Here is a 19,594-nt window from a genome sequence, read left to right as displayed (position 1 = left end):
TCTCCTAGATTTGCTAGGTGTCACTTGGGAGCCTCCGACAAGATTGTGGAGTTGAACCAAGGAGTTTGTAAGGGCAAGGAGATCGCCTACTTCGTGAAGATCTAGCACTAGTGAGGCAAGTCCTATGTGGGCGATGGCCATGGTGGGATAGACAAGGTTGCTTCTTCGTGGACCCTTTGTGGGTGGTTGCTTCTTCGTGGACCCTTCGTGGGTGGAGCCCTGTGTGGACTCACGCAACCGTTACCCTTGGGTGGAGCCCTGTGTGGACTCGCGCAACCGTTACCCTTCGTGGGTTGAAGTCTCCATCAACGTGGATGTAGGATAGCACCACCTATCCGAACCACGAGAAAAACATCCGTGTCTCCAATTGCGTTTGATCTCTCCAAACCCTTCCCTTTACATTCTTGCAAGTTGCATGCTTTATATTCCGCTGCTCATATACTCTTTGCATGCTTGCTTGATATGTATTGTGTGTGTTGAAATTGTGCCTAAACTCCACTTAAACCGAAAAAGCTTAAAAAAATTGCAACTTGAGCATTATGTGTCTAATCACCCCCCTCTAGACACATCTACTTCTAGATCCTACAAGTGGTATCAGAGCTTTGGTCTCCATTGCCTTGGTTTAATCACCATTGGAGGAAGATGGATGTGTCTACCTTAGGGAGTCTTAGACATAGAGTGCCTATTCTTGATGGAGAGTATTTTCATGAGTGGAAAAATGAGATGCTTGTAATCTTAAATCAATATCATTTGAACAAGTATATTGCTAGCCCTTATGCACCTCATATTGATCCTTTGCATCCTACCCTAGATGAAGATATTGACATGATTCGCAATCTTAGAACTATTGAGCTCATCATTAGAGGATTGCCCAAAAATTTGATTGCTAGTTTGCCTACTCATAATTGTGCCTATACCATATGGAAATTTCTTGAGGAACGATTTCCCAATTATTCCTTGAAAACTTTGGATGAAATTCTCCATAAATCTATTGCCTTGAGTAAGATGAACTCTAGTGATCCTAGTTTTGGTAAATGTCTTTTTGAACTTGCCAATCTTAAGCATGCTAGAGGAGATGTTGGAATCATTAATGATATCATATTCAAAACTATAAGAATTCATAAAAGTAACCACTTTGATCATTTATCTAATGAATTACCCTCTCTAGGAAATGATGAGTCACAAGATCATGATGAACATGAATATTATTATGATGATGATAGTGACTTCGATCTTGATGATGCAATGAGACATTTTGGTCTTATGGCAAATCTTCGGGGATATGAATTAGGAGGAAAGGAATGGGTTCTTGATAGTGGATGTACTGATCATATGACCGGAGATGAAGAGATGTTTCATGAGCTTGCTGAAAACAACGGCCCTCGAAAATATGTCACCTTTGGTGATAATTCAAAGGGTAAAGTGGTTGGCCTTGGTAAGGTGGCCATCTCACATGATAGTTCCATTCAAAATGTCATGCTCGTTGAATCTCTTGGCTACAACTTACTTGCAGTATCTAGACCTGCTGATTTCGGTTTGAATGTCCTATTTACTGAGGTAGATTGCCAAGTATTTCATCGAGACAATCATAAAATGGTCTTTATGGGTATGCGTAGAGGTGATCTTTACATTGTCGATTTCTCTAAAAAGGCACAACCTAAAACTTGCTTTGTTGCTAAATCCTCAAAAGGTTGGTTGTGGCATAGACGACTAGGTCACGTTGGCATGAGAAACCTTGACAAGCTTATTAAAGGAAATCATATTCTTGGAGTTAACGATGTCATATTTGATAAGGATAGACTTTGCAGTGCTTGTCAAGCAGGTAAACAGGTTGGAGGAAGACATCCCGTGAAGAACATCATGACCACAAGGAGGCCACTCGAGCTACTTCACATGGATCTTTTTGGTCCCAACGCCTACAAGAGTCTCGGTGGAAATTCTTTTGGTCTAGTTATAGTTGATGACTTTTCAAGATTTACGTGGGTGTTCTTTCTTAATGACAAGTCGCAGGTCCAGAAGATCTTCAGAAACTTCGCTAGGAAGGCCCAAAATCAGTTTGATGTGAAGATCAAGAAGGTTCGGAGTGACAATGGAATGGAGTTCAAGAACGCAAATGTGGACACCTTTCTTGACGAAGAAGGGATTTCACACGAGTTCTCGGCTACGTACACACCTCAACAAAATGGAGTTGTTGAGAGGAAGAACCGGACGCTCATCGAAATGGCAAGAATGATGCTTGATGAATACAAGACGCCAAAGCACTTTTGGGCAGAAGCGGTTGAGACAGCTTGTCACGCAACAAATCGCTTATATCTTCACAAGCTACTCGGCAAGACGGCATACGAGCTTCTCACCGGTAACAAACCGCAAGTTGGATACTTTCGAGTATTCGGCTCAAAGTGCTACATTCTTGATAAGCATCGTCGTTCAAAGTTTGCTCCTAAAACTCATGAAGGTTTTCTACTTGGTTATGGCTCAAACTCTCACACTTACCGTGTCTACAACAATTTCACCCGAAAGGTTGAAGAGACGGTAGATGTGAAGTTTGATGAATCTAATGGCTCGCAAGTAGAGCAATTGCCAATTGATGTAGGAGACAAAGACTCTTCAGAAGCAATTCAAGACTTGTCCATCGGCAAAATTCGTCCAACGGAGGTGAAGGAGAGTACTTCATCCGTCCAAGTGGAAGCTTCTACTTCACGACAAGGTGAACCAAGAATCGACACGGAAGCATCCACAAGTGGGACACACCAAGATGAAGAAAACGAGGAAGTACGTCAAGATGAACATCAACAACCTCCTTCTCCACCACGACAAGAGAACGACGACGTCAACAATGAAGAAGGCCAAGAAGAAGAACAAGATGAAGAAGATGTTCAACGAAGACCCAAGCAAAAGCTCTCACGAGTTCGAGCAAGAATTGCCAAAGATCATCCCGTCGAGCAAATCCTCAATGATATACAAACCGGGAGAATCACTCGCTCAAAAACTCGTTTAGCTAACTTTTGTGAAAACTATTCATTCATCTCTAGCATTGAACCAATGAAGGTTGAAGAAGCATTGGAAGATCCGGATTGGATAAACGCTATGCATGAAGAGCTACATAATTTTGAGAGAAACCAAGTTTGGACATTGGTTGAGAAGCCCGACAACAACCACAACATCATTGGTACCAAATGGGTGTTTCGCAACAAGCAAGATGAAGATGGACAAGTGGTTCGCAACAAAGCACGTCTCGTCGCCCAAGGTACACACAAGTCGAAGGTATGGACTATGGTGAGACGTATGCTCCCGTTGCTAGACTTGAGTCCATTCGCATCTTACTTGCCTATGCTAATCACCATAATATCACCTTGTACCAAATGGACATTAAAAGTGCTTTTCTAAATGGTGAAATAGAGGAGGAAGTTTATGTCAAACAACCTCCCGGCTTTGTCAATCCTAAGAAACCAAATCATGTTTACAAACTTCACAAAGCTCTTTATGGTCTTAAACAAGCTCCTAGAGCATGGTATAAATGCTTGACCAAGTTCCTTACTACAAGTGGTTTTGAAATTGGTAAAATTGATTCTACTCTTTTTACTAAAAGGGTTAATGGAGAACTATTTGTATGCCAAATTTATGTTGATGATATCATATTTGGTTCAACTAACCCTCTCTTTAGTGAAAAGTTTGGAAAGCTAATGTCAGAGAAGTTTGAGATGTCTATGATGAGTGAACTCAAATTCTTTCTCGGGTTGCAAATCAAGCAAACTAAGGAAGGTACATTTGTCTCTCAAACAAAGTACACCAAGGACTTATTCAAGAAGTTCAATATGCAAGAATGCAAAGGTATGTCTACACCCATGCCTACTAGTGGACATAATGATTTGACCAAAGATGGTGAACCTGTTGATCAAAAGGTTTATCGCTCTATGATTGGTTCATTGTTATACCTATGTGCTTCACGTCCCGATATTATGCTAAGTGTGTGCATGTGTGCACGATATCAAGCTGCTCCTAAAGATTGTCATCTTAAGGCTGTGAAAAGGATAGTGAGATATTTAATCCATACACCAAATTTTGGCATTTGGTATCCTAAGAGGTCTTCTTTTGATCTTGTTGGCTATTCTGACTCGGATTATGCCGGAGACAAGGTTGATAGAAAGTCCACTTCGGGTACTTGTCAATTTCTTGGCAGATCTCTTGTGTCTTGGTCTTCCAAGAAACAAAACTCGGTATCCTTATCCACCGCCGAAGCGGAATACATTGCCGCTGGTTCATGTTGCGCTCAATTACTTTGGATGACCCAAACTCTTAAAGATTATGGGATTTATGTGAAACATGTTCCACTGCTTTGTGACAATGAAAGTGCTATCAAAATTGGTCATAATCCTGTACAACATTCTCGAACTAAGCATATTGAAGTTCGTCATCATTTCATTCGAGATCATGTTGCTAAGGGTGACATCAATCTTAAGCATGTTCGCACCGACAAGCAATTAGCGGATATATTTACTAAACCACTTGATGAGAAAGTGTTTTGCAGGTTGAGAGGAGAATTGAACATCATTGATGCTTCGAACTTGGAGTAGAAACTCCATTGGATACATGCAAGACATGAGCTTATGACTAATCCATGATATATCTCTTATGATAACTATCTTATGTCTTGGATATATTTGCACCTTGCATGTTGTCTAACCCATGTAGGTGCTTGGTTGAATCTAATTCCATGAGATTGCGACTCACTCATATCTTGAGCAATCTCTACATCACCAAGACTCTACACAATAGTGGTTGAAGACAGGGAAGCACAAAACCACTCAAACATATCCTTTGACAAATTCTATGTTAAGCTTCATGATTGTCATTTTTGGATACACAAGTGCTCTTCCTTGCAAGAACTAACCCATGTAGGTAGATGAACTCAAACTCCAAGTGGTGCTCCCAACTCTTGATGAACTACATCAACCTTGAGCACCCACACAAGTTCAACTACATGAGCAAGAACCACACCACCACCCAAGGTATGTTATTCCATCTTAGAGAAGCTTTACTCCAAGACATGAGTCAAAGCAACTCAACAAGATGTGAATACATCAAGATGCTTAAACGAAAAATGGTAACCCCATTTTGAGCTTAAACGATGAGTATGACCTATGATCAAGTGTTCTCACTTGACTCCTAAGTCAATATACTCTAACATAGGTGACTATGTCACCGCCCAATTCTAGATGAAGTTCTCTTGTGTTCTTTTCTGAGTTATTGCATTTGTCCCTTGCATATTTGTTTCCTTCTTTTTCAAACAAACAAAACAAAAACTTCATCTAGAAACTTTCACTCTTTTTTTTTGGTTCTTGTTCTGCATATTTCTGCATCAAATTCATTGCAAATCTTTGTGAGATCTTACTTGACTAGTGAGCTGAGGTGACAAGTGTTTTTCTCTGTGATGAACTCGGTTTCACCGAATTGCCATTTTCGGTCCAACCGAATCCCTTCGGTACTACCGAAACATGCCACTCGGTGCCACCGATTTCGCAACAGGAAAAACAGTTTGCCACATATTCTATATTTCTTCTGATCCAGCTCCACTCAATGAATCTTGTCCTCTACAAGCATCACAGTTTTATTCCCTGCTTTGTACTGAATCTCAAGGACCAAACCTATTCGACGGATTCCAGGAAAAACCTTCTTGGAAATTGATGTCAAAGGGGGAGAGAGAGATCACATCAAAGCTTATCATCAGGGAGAGAGAGATCACATCAAAAGCTTATCACCTACAAAGGAGAAAGTACTAAGGGGGAGAGAATACTCAAGGATCCCATATATTAAGGGGGAGAAAGAAATCTCCAAGGGGGAGAGAATACTCAAGGATCCCAGATGCTTGATGTTCAAGAGGAGAGATGCCACATGTCTTTTTGGGGGAAAGACATGTTCATATGAACTCATTTGAATTAAGTTCTATTCATATCTTCAGCTCTGATTTTCTGTTTCCTATCTTCTCCCAATATCCCATGTACGATTCAGGGGGAGCAAGACACCTAAGGAAAGAAATCAGTCAAATTCATTGCATATCTTTATTCTTGGGGACATGTTGAATTCAATGTGGTACCTTGTACTCACTCTCTACATGTCATCCCAGTCTTGGTATTCTTGTGGTTTCTTTTGTTTGCTCTGGCTAGTGGATGTACCTGTGTTATCTAACCTTGTTTGTGCAGGTCCATTCCATCCTAAGCCAACTCAAGACCACAAGGTAAGTATATGCATCAAAATCATGAGTATGAGGAGTTCTTGCTTATGTACATACTGTTTGCAAGAAGGACTCATGAGCATGAAGGTATTTTCCTTGATAATCTTTTGCTCTGATGCATATGGCCAAGATGCATGTAACACATTGCCTACTCTGTCATGGTTATGCTCTCACATGCCTCTATATTTCATATTTACATGAGTGCATACATGTAGGGGGAGCCTATGCTCGTTACATGTCCTTCCAAAGCTTTACTTGCTGTTCTTTATATCTTTATCTAAAGCTTTGATGTATGTTGCCATCAATTACCAAAAAGGGGGAGATTGAAAGCACAAGTGCTCCCTAGGTGGTTTTGATAATTGATGACAACATATCTCTTGTTGGACTAACATTTCTATCTAGCATGTTTCAGATAAGTTCAACAATGGAGTGGCATGGACTAAAGGTTGTGGGAACTCCTTCAAGATGCTAAGGACAAAGGATTGGCTAAAGCTTCAAGCTCAAGACTCTTCATTTTACATTTTAGTGATCCAAGATCACATTGAGTCCATAGGAAAAGCCAATACTATCAAGGAGGGATGAGGTGTTGCTTAATGAGCCTCTTGCTTCATGTGCTTAATGATATGCTCCAAAATCCTCAGCTACTTTCCCACTTCCACATATGACCTAAACCCTAAGCCAAACTCGGTCCTACCGATTCTTCCTATCCGGCGCCACCGAGTTTCACTTGTCATAAGCCACTGCCAAACCCTAATCATTTCGGTCTCACCGATGGGATCTCGGTCTCACCGATATGGGCTTGCAAACTCTCTGTTACCCATTGCAATATTCTCGGTCCCACCGAGATATGCAATCGGTTCCACCGAGTTTGCTTGGCCAAATCTCAGTTTCACTTATTACCCAAATCGGTCCCACCGAGTTTGAGTAATCGGTCAAACCGAGTTTTGGATTTACCCTAACCCTAGCACATCGGTCCCACCGAGTTGATCCAGTCGGTCCCACCGAAATCTCTAACGGTCACTAGGTTTACATTTTCGGTCCGACCGAGTTTATTGATTCGGTCCCATCGAGATTGGAAAACTGTGTAACGGTTGGATTTTGTGTGGAGGCTATATATACCCCTCCACCTCCTCCTCCTCATTCGTGGAGAGAGCCATCAGAACACACACACCATTCCAACTCATATGTTCTGAGAGAGAACCACCTACTCATGTGTTGAGACCAAGATATTCCATTCCTACCATATGAATCTTGATCTCTAGCCTTCCCAAGTTGCTTTCCACTCAAATCTTCTTTCCACCAAATCCAAATCCTATGAGAGAGAGTTGAGTGTTGGGGAGACTATCATTTGAAGCACAAGAGCAAGGAGTTCATTACCTACACACCATTTGTTACTTCTTGGAGAGTGGTGTCTCCTAGATTGGCTAGGTGTCACTTGGGAGCCTCCGACAAGATTGTGGAGTTGAACCAAGGAGTTTGTAAGGGCAAGGAGATCGCCTACTTCGTGAAGATCTACCGCTAGTGAGGCAAGTCCTGTGTGGGCGATGGCCATGGTGGGATAGACAAGGTTGCTTCTTCGTGGACCCTTTGTGGGTGGTTGCTTCTTCGTGGACCCTTCGTGGGTGGAGCCCTGTGTGGACTCGCGCAACCGTTACCCTTGGGTGGAGCCCTATGTGGACTCGTGCAACTGTTACCCTTCGTGGGTTGAAGTCTCCATCAACGTGGATGTAGGATAGCACCACCTATCCGAACCACGGGAAAAACATCCGTGTCTCCAATTGCGTTTGATCTCTCCAAACCCTTCCCTTTACATTCTTGCAAGTTGCATGCTTTACATTCCGCTGCTCATATACTCTTTGCATGCTTGCTTGATATGTATTGTGTGTGTTGAAATTGTGCCTAAACTCCACTTAAACCGAAAAAGCTTAAAAAATTGCAACTTGAGCATTATGTGTCTAATCACCCCCCTCTAGACACATCTACTTCGAGATCCTATAGAATGTCCCATGATCGGTCATCTTTCTTGAGGGGATTCCGAAGATGGAAGTGTTGCCCTCGCTCGTAGTTGGTTGTCTTGTACTTGATGATGTCGATGTAGGTGAACTCATGGGAAGTAGGCGAAGATGCCGTACGTCCAAAGGCGAAGATGCCTTGATAGCACTTGGCGAAGATGCCGAAGTGGTTGTTATAGCCGTAGCTCCGTCTTGGTGGTGCACGTCTCGCGGTCTTCTCTTATGCTCATGAAGTTTGGCCTTGGCGTGAAGTAGGGCTTGTTGGGACTTGTGCATTTGCGCTTGGTGAGCATCATCACGATGATGTTGGCATTGTCGCACTTGAGGTCGTAGTAGATGTCGTTCATCGTCGCCGTGCACATGTTTCTTGGAGGTGACTTGCCCTTCATGACAAGGTTGATCACAAACGTGATGGTGGTCGCCATGGAGATGTGGACGTGGACGACTGGCGCTTGCATCATTTTTGCACTCCGAAGACTTGTGACTTGAACGTCGCCGCCTTGAGGATGATGAAGGGGAAGAACGGTTGATCAAGGTCTGAATCTCCTCCATCCTTGCATCTTGCTCCTCCTTTTGTGCGGAAAGCTTGTTGTCGATGTAGTCCCTTTGCCTTGCTTCGGAGTGACGAATGTCAATGGAGAGGTTCTCGATGCGCTCTCACAATCTTGATTGTGCGCCTTGCATTTGTCGTTGTAGATCGAAGATTGACGCTTTGGTGATGTAGTTGTTCATGCCGTCATTGTTGTGGAAGACCGGAGATGAAATGCCTTGCCTATCCATCACAATACTCGAGCAAATATGAGTTGAGAAAGGAGAAGAACTATACCAAATGTACCTTGAACGATGTTGAAGATGGACCAATGTCACTCAATGATGGAACAAGGAAATAGCACAATTGGTACCAATTCTTGTCAGTTTCTCACACCTACACAAAATAAGGCTTATGGTAGAGCTCGGTGAGGATAGTGGCACAAAAATTTGATGCAAAATGTTAGCAAGAGTCAACAATGTTGAAAGAGATTCACAAATTTGCAAGTGAAACAAGTAGACCAATAGCAATGAATGGCACACAGAAACACACACAGACAGATAGATAAATGGGGTCGTGCGACCAAGGATGAGCACAAAATGTGGAATCCACGGAAAATGCTCGTGTTGCACAACACAAGACAGATGCTAGCACGATTGCTCAATAGGCGGATATGACACTTGTGCACAACCTATAAGATGCAAAATGTATCAACTTTCTATCCCAAGTATGCTATGTATGATGTTCCGGTGGTATGATCCAACATGATCGGATATGACAATCTTATATGCAGTGTGATATGATGCTATGGCTATTTCTTACAAGCTTCTTTGCTCTTTCTCTTTTGCTTAAAAGCTTATTCTTTTTTTTGTATGGCCACTTTTTCACAATGCACAAACCAAGATAGCAATTGTATATATGCGGGAACAAACTTGTGGCACAAGGGATGATATCATACCAATATAATATGGTATGTATGCAATGGAAGGTGTAGATCACTAATGTGCACAAGTAACGTTGCCGACAATACTCAAATGGCTAGTCTTGATAGGCAAGTAACACAAAATAGGCTAGGGGTTATCAATGCAATGGAAAGGGAATATACAATGGAGGGATACCATGATACCAAGATGATATGGAGGTTACCATCCTTGGCGATGATGAGTGGCGGTGTTCTTGATGTAGATACCAAGATGATGGAGACTCGTCCCTAAGTAGCCGAAACACCTTAGGAAACGGAAAAAACCGCGAACTCAAAATCTCAAATGACAAATGTCAAATGGTGGTAGTGAGATGTGGTGGTGGTGTTGCGGAAGCTCAATGGGATTGCGGAAATGCAATGATGGGTTATGCGAGTAGCAAATGCGGAAGTGGAGGGTTATTGGGTTATGTGAGTCGGAGTTGAAGGTCACCATCCCTAAGTAGCCGAAACACCTTTGGAGACACAACTCACAACTCAAACAAAATTGGGTTAAGTTGGGATGGCTAATGTCTGCCAAAGCAATTTTTTAAATGCAAAATGGCTCTTCTATGCTTAAAATTCCCAAGTGTTTTACAAGTAACAACGCTTGGCACTTAGGGGCTAATGCATGATATTAAGAAAGTTTTTTCATGTTGAGCCGGATCACACTATTTGTTTGGACTGATTCAAGACAGTTATGAAGTCAAGTACCGGCTCATTCATGATAAATTGAGTCGGCCCTTGGGTACTACAGGTGAAATTTATGCTGGACTTAAGGAAAATCTAAGACAGAGCATCAACCTATATCACAAGTCTATAGATCATTTAGGTTCATCATAATTCGGAGACTTGGGGCTAGCAGAGTATATGTAAGCTAGTGAAAGCCGGAGAACGTACCTCATATTTTAGTTGCAGTTGCTTGACCATCTCAATTTCCAAGTCACGGCTGGAATGCACATGACTGAGGTATCTAGACAACACGTCACTAACGTTCAGATGAGCGTAGTGAGAGATATCAAACCGCACCTTCTGCCTTAATAAAGCCTCTTGCTTGGCAGAGTGCCGGGCCAGTACAGTTGGGTTGCCCGGCTCAACAAATCGACTACCAGTAATTAAGACATCATGGTCAGAAGTGGTCGGCGGGTTAGCTGAGCTAGATGGCTCAGCGGTAGACGGATTAAGAATGGTCTCATCAACTGACGGCTCGGGAGGGTCTGATTGAACGTGGACAACAAGGTCTTCTGGTGCTTCAGATTATTCAGGAGGAGTTGGTATTGCCGGTTCAGGAGCAGGGTCTTTCAGGTCTTCTGCCGGCTTAGCCACCTTGGCTTTCTTGGACTTTGCTTGACCGCTAAGAAGGATTTCATGAGTTAGTATAATGATGCAGACTTAAAGATGCAGAAGAAAGATAATTTTCCTTACCCGGGGCAGTCTTGAAAGCCGGGAAATGTGTTTGTGAATAATCGCCACAAGAGCGAGAAACCTACTACAAAAGTAAAATAAAGTTAAGAGAGAAAGGAAATAGATTCATTGATAAAAGCAAGAGACAAAGGTGAAAGAAACCTCATTCTGGCATTTTCGAGGTGTTTTTTGTAAGCCGGAGGGCAGTTCATTGTCGTCATTGGTCCGAGCCTGACGGCGGCTCTCATGTTGCTGCTTTTTCAAAAGAAAATGAGGATCCAAATAAGCCAAAGGTTGTGAAAACCTTACTTTCCGGGTTACCAGTCGAGGTTTCTGTCTTGGCAAAGGGGCTGAGTTGGAGGAAATAGTTACCTCTTCTTCCACTGCCTGGGTGGCCCCCGTGTCATCCTGGCAATAGTCAGTGTCAATCAGATTGTAAAAAAATAGGCCAAGGGAGTCAAGCGCTACCTCCGACTCAGAAACATCATCCAGCTTGAACATATTAGAAGCAGTCTTTTTCTTCTTTGACTTTTGGGTTGTCTTCCTGGCGGCTATGGCAGCGGCTCTAACCTTCTTGGCGGCTTCATGATCATATTTGGCCTTCCAGAAGTCAGATTTGGCCTATAAGCAAATAACATGTTAGAAGTTATTCAAGTATTTAACTACTGAAGAAAAAAAAGGTCAAGGGGGTTCACCTCTGGTGCCGGGTTAAGTTTGTAGAAAGGATTTAATCCAACCTTACTGCAGTCCTCGTATTTTCCGTTTAGAAGAATGGTTGACATTGCAACAATGTCCTCCTCAGTAAGTTGTACAGAGCTATGACGAAGAGGGTCATCTGGGCCTCCGCCATATTTATACATCAAGTTGGACCGGCGGCTCAGGGGAATGACCTGCCATGCGATCCAACAACGGATCAGATCAACTCCGGTTAGGCCGTTTCCCAATAAGGCTTGAATCCTTTTTATGGAGGGGATAAGCTTCTTACGCTCAGTAGCAGTCAGCTTGTCAGGGAGCACAAACTTAGAGTCAAGACGCTCCGTGCGATAACCCGACAGTGGTTTTTCATCAGCTAGCGACGTGTCTTGGCAATAGAACCAAGTTTGGTTCCAATCCTTGGGATGGCTTGGTAAGACTACTAAGGGAAACATAGTGCCCTGTCGATGCTGAATTGAAATTCCACCAAGTTCCAAGCTAGGACCATTAGTGCATTCATTCTGGCGGTTTAGATAGAAATACTCTCTGAAGAGTTTGACGGTCGGTTCTCCATGAACCTCACAGAGAACTTGGAAATTGCAGATATTGGATATGGAGTTGGGTCCAAGATCTTGTGGATGAAGCTTGAAGAAATGCAGAACGTCTCTGAAGAACTTTGAACTGGGTGGTGAAAAACCCCGATTCATGTGATCAGTAAAAATGATGACTTCACCATCTTTGGGTTGAGGCCATTCTTCGTCCGGGTCAGGAGCACAATAGGACATAATATTCTTCTCCGGCAAATATCCGATGGTGACAAAATCTTTCAAAGTGTCATCAGTAACAATGGAAGGGACCCAGTTGCAGACTGTTGGCGCTTTTGACGGCATGTTGAAAAGGATAAGCTGAAAAGAAAGCAATTTGCCGGTTCAAATTAATTGGTGCAGTTCCAGGTTAATGATTATAGTACAAATGAGTAATGGCGGCTTAAGTAAGGGCTAATGATATATAAAGGAAAATTGAGCCGGCATGATAAGCTGCCATGACTAAGGATATTCAAAGGTTGCCTGAGTCAGAATTGGCTAAGTGTTGAGATAAACAAGTTTCACAAGTTGTTGCTATTATTTTGGATCAAGATGGTTCAAAAAAGAAAAGTAAATCTAGACCTAAAAACCAGCACCGAGGAGTTCATCGGTTCTAAGGGGACCTTTGTACAAGAGAAAGAAACCGCAAGGAATCTGCGATGAACAGCGAAGAACACAAGAAAGAAACTTGTGAAACCCTAATGCAGATCTAAGGTCTGAGAAAACAAGAGCTTACGGATGCAGATCCACTGCGGAGGATCACCGCCATTCTCTGGACGAGCTCAGGGTGATGCAGCAGCCAAAGTTGAGGACGACAGTGAGCACTGCGGCGGCGGCGGAGATCGAGCAGCAGAAGGGTTGCGAGAGGAAGAAGGAGAAGACTGAGGAAGGCCGGTCGTGCCTATTTATAAGGAGACGGGTGAACAGCCAGGCACGAAAATCGAGGAAGGCTAAAAGTAATGATTATCCAGCTAAGTGGACGCCTCGATTTTCGGAACCCATTTAAGATAAGGATCCGTTACAGATGACGTCGTGGCGGGTTTCCAAATTTTCTGAAGATGACGTCATGGCGAGTTCCAGAGCTTTTACAAGAAGCAGAAGATGGATTTCGTCTAAGTGTTGGAGATTGACAAGAACAAAGTTCAAATCAACCTGGGGCCTAATGTTGGGGATATGACTACCAGGAATGACCGGCCCAGGAGGGGTCGGGTCAATAGCAATGGCGGGGTAACTAAAGGAAGCCCGAAGAGTACACAAGGTGAGGGTTTATGATGAGGTTTGTAGTAGGCCGAAGCCTAGAGGCGGCTTAAGGACCATGAGTATAAACCGCCATGTATGATAAGACTTGTAAAGTAAGGCATGTAAAAGACGTCACCGAGCCGGGCACGTTATATGAGCCGGCCGAGACTCTGTAGGCTACAGGGCGTCAACCCGTGTATATAAGGGGACGACCCAACGGCGGCTTAGGGCAAGAAACAACAGATTGAGAGCCAAGCTAGCGTATTTCGCTCATTGGTCATCGAAACCTAGCAATACCACAACAACTGGACTAGGCTTTACCTTCACTGCAAGGGGCCGAACCAGTATAAACCTCTCGTGTCCTTTGTCCCGATTAACCCCTTTAAGCTTCCTAGTTGCGATGGCTCCACGACTAAGTCCTTTCACTAGGACATCTGCCGTGACAATTCTACGACAGTGGGCAAGCCTATGCGGAAGTGGTGGTAGTGGTTGATGAAGAAGCAACCATCCATAAGTAGCCGAAACACCTTAGGAGACTCAAATCACAACTCAAATAACCACTAATGCTATGGGGATCAATATGGGTTAGGTTGCGAAAGGCTATGGTGGTTTTGCGGAAGTTATGGTGGAGGCCCTAGGAAAAGATGCCAAAGTTCCAAAATTTTGATGGATTCAAAAGATTATGGTAGTATTTTGTGGGAAGGGGGATGTCAATAGCTTCAAAACGAGCTAAAGAACGTCAAAATCGGAGTTCGGATGAATTAGTTATGGCCGGAACAAAATTTCAGCTAGGTCGGTTTTTACACGTAGCGGACGTCCGGAAATGGACGGATGTCCGGTCGCCGGACGTCCGATCGGGTCAGAAATACGCTAATTTCAGCTCGGGTTAGAGGTTCCGGTCGTCCGGTCTGGTCGGACGTCTGGTGGTTCTTGGGGCTCCGGACGTCCGGTAAAGTGATGGTCGTCCAGTGGGTCGGGGTCAACTCGAGATCCGAGTTTCGGGACACGATTTTGGCGGAAAATGGGGATTTTGGGGTCAAAATTGATGAGGTTCATGGATGAAAGATGGGGAAACTTGGGGAGATGCTAGATCCACTTGAAACCAAGCAAATCCATGAATCAAAATCAACAAAACTTCATCAAACCAACAAATCATAAAAAGATGGGGCTATTTTTGGTGGGGATTTTCGAAATTGGGGAAGAACACAACAAAATCAAGCTAGAAAACGAAGAGGGGAGGCTCCAAAATCGTGATCAACGTGGCTCATGATACCAAGATGATATCATGAGACAAGCTGGCTCTGATCCAAGATGATGTAGTGTGGAACCCTAGATGGCCGATCTTTCACGAAAAGAGCGGATCCCGCGAAGAACACGAAGAACACGAGGGGAATCACGAGGGGAAACACGAGAGAATCACTCAAACCAACAAGAACAATCACACATACGCTAGATCCAAGTACACATAGAGATCACACGATCTAAAGTCAACAAGGGACGATACAAAGGGTAACCGGTCTTCTCGGTGAGGAGGTCTTGATGGGGGCCACCCGTGAGGGGGTCTTGAATCCAAGGTGGATCTTCTCCATAGAGGCACGCGGTCTCTCTCGTGGAGTAGATCCGTATGGATGAGCAAAGCTCTATCTCAAATGAGCTCAGCCTATGCTAACCCTCGAATGGAGGAGGTGTAGGAGTATATATAGTCTAGAGCCATGAAGGGGTAAGTGGGAGAGGGATACAAGGCCAAAGGCCCGACTGTGCACAGGCAGGTACCGGTCGTCCAGTGCCTCAGGAGGGACCGGTCATCCTCTAGTCGTCGGACGTCCGCTGAAGACGTTTTGTGAAGAGGCACCGGACGTTCGGTGTCCTCGGACTTGCATTAATATTACCGGTCGTCCGGTGGGGGCCGGACGTCCGCTCGCTGGGAGGTGTTGTAGCTGGCGTTGGTTGTGCTTCAGGCGCCGGTCGTCCGGTGGAGGCCGGACGTCCGCTCGCTGGAGCTTCTTTGGAAGCTCCTTGTACTTGGTGTCCTCGCCGTCTTGTCCATCGTCTTCCTCTTTGTTCCTGGTCATGCATAGCACATATATTTGAGGTAGTAGCCATGTCTCGTATATGGAAAGTGATGGTTCGAAGAGGAGCGAGTTCACCTTGTGTCTAATGGTGTATAGTCGAGGTCTCATCTTATGTATCCTTGGGGCTTGGAGAGTAGTCGGAGTGTACATGGGGATAAATGTGGGATGCTCTGCATCACCCTTTCAATTAGTTTCGTTTAGCCTTGTGTTCTTCGATGTGTATATGTTGTAGTTTCTGTTTCTCTTAGCCTCGTGTTCTTTGATGTGTAATAAGAAGAGTCTTAATCGTCCTAATGCTTTCGTTTTTAGCTTGATGTACGAAGTGGGTGTTCTCACCTTGTAGTCTGTTTTTATTTTTTTTCTTTTGAACTAACTTCTAAAAGTCCTCTTTATCTGGCTTCTACTAAATGGATCTGGGTTGCTCTGAGTATGGATCTAAAAAAGAAGTAACTTCATGTCAGGATGCAGTTCCTGTGGGGAGAGAAGTATGGTCAACCTCGAGATCATGTTTTCAAAATGAGGATGGATTATAGACAGGGTGCCAGTTCCCTAATGATGTTGGATTAGACACAAGGTGCAAATTCCTAGATGATGCTGTATTACACACAAGCCAGGTGGAGTCGGCAACTGTTCGTGTCCCCGTGGTTCTAGTAAAGGCTGAAAGAAAGCGTGTGATACGTCTCCAACGTATCTATAATTTTTGATTGCTCCGTGCTATATTATCTACTGTTTTGGACTATATTGGGCTTTATTTTCCACTTTTATATTATTTTTGGGACTAACCTATTAACCGGAGGCCCAGCCCAGAATTGCTGTTTTTGCCTATTTTAGTGTTTCGAAGAAACAGAATATCAAACGGAGTCCAAACGGAATAAAACCTCCGGGAACGTGATTTTCTCACCGAATGTGATCCAGGAGACTTGGACCCTACGCCAAGGAACAAAAGAGGCGGTCACGAGGGTGGACCCCCCTAGGGCGCGCCCCCTTGCCTCGTGGGCCCCTCGAAGCTCCACCGACGTACTCCTTCCTCCTATATATACTTACGTACCACCAAACGATCAGAAGATGAGCCAAAAACCTAATTCCACCGCCGCAACTTTCTGTATCCACGAGATCCCATCTTGGGGCCTGTTCCGGAGCTCCGCCGGAAGAGGGCCGTCATCACAGAGGGCTTCTACATCATCATAGCCTCTCCGATGAAGTGTGGGTAGTTTACCTCAGACCTTCGGGTCCATAGTTAGTAGCTAGATGGCTTCTTATCTCTTTTTGGATCTCAATACAAAGTTCTCCCCCTCTCTTGTGGAGATCTATTCGATGTAATCTTCTTTTTGCGGTGTGTTTGTTGAGACCGATGAATTGTGGGTTTATGATCAAGTCTATCTATGAATAATATTTGAATCTTCTCTGAATTCTTTTATGTATGATTGGTTATCTTTGCAAGTCTCTTTGAATTATCCGTTTGGTTTGGCCAACTAGATTGGTAGTTCTTGCCATGGGAGAAGTTCTTAGCTTTGGGTTCGATCTTGCGGTGTCCTTTCCCAGTGAAAGAAGGGGCAGCAAGGCACGTATTGCATCGTTGCCATCGAGGATAACAAGATGGGGTTTATTTCATATTGCATGAATTTATCTCTCTACATCATGTCATCTTGCTTAAAGCGTCACTCTGTTTTTAACTTAATACTCTAGATGCATGCTGGATAGCGGTTGATGAGTGGAGTAATAGTAGTAGATGCAGAATCGTTTCGGTCTACTTGTCACGGACGTGATGCCTATATACATGATCATTCCTAGATATTCTCATAACTATGCTCAATTCTGTCAATTGCTCAACAGTAATTTGTTCACCCATCGTAGAATACTTATGCTCTTGAGAGAAGCCACTAGTGAAACCTATGGCCCCCGGGTCTATTCTCATCATATCAATCTCCATCACTTTAATCTTGCTTTGCTTTTTTACTTTGCTTTTACTTTTTACTTTGCATCTTTATACCAAAAATACCAAAAATATTATATCTATCAGATCTCACTCTCGTAAGTGACCGTGAAGGGATTGACAACCCCTAATCGCGTTGGTTGCGAGTAGCTATCGTTTTGTGCAGGTACGAGGGACTTGAGCGTGGCCTCCTACTGGATTGATACCTTGGTTCTCAAAAACTGAGGGAAATACTTACGCTACTCTGATGCATCATCCCTTCCTCTTTGGGGAAAACCAACACAAGCTCAAGACGTAGCAAGAAGGATTTCTAGTGCCGTTGCCGGGGAGTCTACGCAAAAAGTCAACATACCAAGTACCCATCACAATCCCTATCTCTCACTTTACATTATTTGCCATTTGCCTCTCGTTTTCCTCTCCCCCACTTCACCCTTGCCGTTTTATTCGCCCTCTCTCTCTATCCTCCCTCTCTATTTGCCTCTTTTACCTGTTTGCTTGTGTGCTAGTTTGTTTGCTTGTCGTCATGGCTAGTCTCATATCTTCTCCGTTGTCTCCCGAGAGTGAAGATCTAAATTTTAAACAAAGGGAGGGAGAAAATCTAAATGATGCTTGGTATAGAATTTGCAATGCTCAAAATAGATCTACCAGGAAGCAATCTACCTTAGTTATTCTCCGCAATTTTTATGTAGGTGTTAATCCTTGGTATAGATATATCCTCGATACCATTACCGGAGGGAACTTCTTGGGTAGCCATACTTTTGATTCTTATAATGCTATGCTAAATTTATTTGGCTCACCACCTCTTTTGGTTAATGGAACCATGTTAACTTTGGAGCATGTTATGGAAAGACTTGAAATTATTGAAAATAAAGTTGCTGATATTGAATCAATTGAAAATCTGGATAAAAAGACCCACAATCAAATTACTCAATATGGATCTAAGGTAGGAATGACTTTGAAAAATATTAAGGAAAAAGAACCCATAGTTAATGAGAAGATGAACTTAGATTCTACTGGAATTGATAAACTTGAGGGTATCATTACAAACTTGGGAACCGCTTTTTCTTCCGTAAAGAATACTCCAAGTCCTCCTACTAAAATTGCCAAGCTTATGTATGTCCCTAAAAATAAGGGTGAATCATCTAAGAAAACTGCGGATGTTAAATCTATAAGTATTCATCCCGCTCTTTTTGATATCATTTAGGAACCAATTGCTACAAATGAATTTTTCGATCTTGTGCCTAAATGTTTAATAATTACTAGAAATAAAGAAATTCCTAAGGGAAACAGATGCCTCATCGAAGAATTGCCCACCAAAGATGGCAATACCTAGATCTATCCTCGCTTTTATGCCTAGCTAGGGGCGTTAAACGATAGCGCTTGTTGGGAAGCAACCCAATTTTATTTTTATTCCTTGATTTTTTCTCCTGCATAGTAATAAATAAATTATTTATCCTCTGTTTTGGTTGTGTTTTTTTGTGTTTTTTTGTGCCAAGTAGAACCGTTGGGAAGACTTGGGGAAAGTCTTGTTGAACTTGCTGTAAAAACAGAAACTTTAGCGCTCACGAGAACTGCTGTCATTTTTATTGGAAGAGTGCTATTTAGTTAATTATTTTTGAAGATTATTAATAGATAAATTCCTCACGTCCAGCAATTTATTTTAGAATGTTTTGGTTTCCAGATCTTGTGCTAGCTACAGATTACTACAGACTGTTCTGTTTTTGACAGATTCTGTTTTTCGTGTGTTGTTTGCTTATTTTGATGAATCTATGGTTAGTAAAATAGTTTATAATCCATAGAGAAGTTGGAATAGAGTAGGTTTAACACCAATATAAATAAATAATGAGTTCATTACAGTACCTTGAAGTGGTATTTTTTTTCTTTCGCTAACGGAGCTCACGAGTTTTCTACTTTAAGTTTTGTGTTGTGAAGTTTTCA

Source organism: Triticum aestivum, chromosome 3A (genome assembly GCF_018294505.1).
Source record: "Triticum aestivum cultivar Chinese Spring chromosome 3A, IWGSC CS RefSeq v2.1, whole genome shotgun sequence".
NCBI classification, from domain to species: domain Eukaryota; kingdom Viridiplantae; phylum Streptophyta; class Magnoliopsida; order Poales; family Poaceae; genus Triticum; species Triticum aestivum.
Note: the sequence above shows the minus strand (reverse complement) of the source record.